We start from the raw sequence: 1800 nt of genomic DNA on the forward strand, positions 1-1800 counted from the left end.
ATGATAATCCAGAACGAGATTTTCACTCTGCAGCGGAGTGTGCGCTGATATGAAACTTCCTAGCAGATTAAAACTGTGTGCCCGACCGAGACTCGAACTCGGGACCTTTGCCTATCGCAGGCAAGTGCTCTACCAACTGAGCTACCGAAGCACGACTCACGCCCGGTACTCACAGCTTTACTTCTGCCAGTACCTCGTCTCCTACCTTCCAAACTTTACAGAAGCTCTCCTGCGAACCTTGCAGAACTAGCACTCCTGAAAGAAAGGATATTGCGGAGACATGGCTTAACCACAGCCTGGGGGATGTTTCCAGAATGAGATTTTCACTCTGCAGCGGAGTGTGCGCTGATATGAAACTTCCTAGCAGATTAAAACTGTGTGCCCGACCGAGATTCGAACTCGGGACCTTTGCCTTTCGCGGGCAAGTGCTCTACCAACTGAGCTACCGAAGCACGACTCACGCCCGGTACTCACAGCTTTACTTCTGCCAGTACCTCGTCTCCTACCTTCCAAACTTTACAGAAGCTCTCCTGCGAACCTTGCAGAACTAGCACTCCTGAAAGAAAGGATATTGCGGAGACATGGCTTAGCCACAGCCTGGGGGATGTTTCCAGAATGAGATTTTCACTCTGCAGCGAGTTCGAGTCTCGGTCGGGCACACAGTTTTAATCTGATAGGAAGTTTCATATCTACACTCCGCTGCAGAGTGAAAATCTCATTCTGGAAACATCCCCCAGGCTGTGGCTAAGCCATGTCTCCGCAATATCCTTTCTTTCAGGAGTGCTAGTTCTGCAAGGTTCGCACGAGAGCTTCTGTAAAGTTTGGAAGGTAGGAGACGAGGTACTGGCAGAAGTAAAGCTGTGAGTACCGGGCGTGAGTCGTGCTTCGGTAGCTCAGTTGGTAGAGCACTTGCCTGCGAAAGGCAAAGGTCCCGAGTTCATAGTCTCGGTCGGGCACACAGTTTTAATCTGCTAGGAAGTTTCATGTCTACACTCCGCTGCAGAGTGAAAATCTCATTCTGGAAACATCGCCCAGGCTGTGGCTAAGCCATGTCTCCGCAATATCCTTTCTTTCAGGAGTGCTAGTTCTGCAAGGTTCGCAGGAGAGCTTCTGTAAAGTTTGGAAGGTAGGAGACGAGGTACTGGCAGAAGTAAAGCTGTGAGTACCGGGCGTGAGTCGTGCTTCGGTAGCTCAGTTGGTAGAGCACTTGCCTGCGAAAGGCAAAGGTCCCGAGTTCGAGTCTCGGTCGGGCACACAGTTTTAATCTGCTAGGAAGTTTCATGTCTACACTCCGCTGCAGAGTGAAAATCTCATTCTGGAAACATCCCCCAGGCTGTGGCTAAGCCATGTCTCCGCAATATCCTTTCTTTCAGGAGTGCTAGTTCTGCAAGGTTCGCAGGAGAGCTTCTGTAAAGTTTGGAACGTAGGAGACGAGGTACTGGCAGAAGTAAAGCTGTGAGTACCGGGCGTGGGTCGTGCTTCGGTAGCTCAGTTGGTAGAGCACTTGCCCCCGAAAGGCAAAGGTCCCGAGTTCGAGTCTCGGTCGGGCACACAGTTTTAATCTGCTAGAAAGTTTCATATCAGCGTACACTCCGCTGCAGAGTGAAAATCTCATTCTGGAAACATCCCCCAGGCTGTGGCTAAGCCATGTCTCCGCAATATCCTTTCTTTCAGGAGTGCTAGTTCTGCAAGGTTCGCAGGAGAGCTTCTGTAAAGTTTGGAACGTAGGAGACGAGGTACCGGCAGAAGTAAAGTTGTGAGTACCGAGCGTGAGTCGTGCTTCGGTAGCTCAGTTGGTAG

General features: G+C 50.7%; 1 non-coding gene across 1 annotated transcript; it reads left to right on the forward strand.

Annotated features, from left to right (window-relative positions):
• Positions 1-1476: 1476 nt before the first annotated feature.
• Positions 1477-1551, forward strand: Trnas-cga (transfer RNA serine (anticodon CGA)). The gene has a single exon. It is a non-coding gene; the product is annotated as a tRNA-Ser (tRNA).
• The last annotated feature ends 249 nt before the right edge of the window (positions 1552-1800 follow it).

Source organism: Schistocerca nitens, chromosome 2 (assembly GCF_023898315.1).
Source record: "Schistocerca nitens isolate TAMUIC-IGC-003100 chromosome 2, iqSchNite1.1, whole genome shotgun sequence".
Classification (NCBI taxonomy): Eukaryota; Metazoa; Arthropoda; class Insecta; order Orthoptera; family Acrididae; genus Schistocerca; species Schistocerca nitens.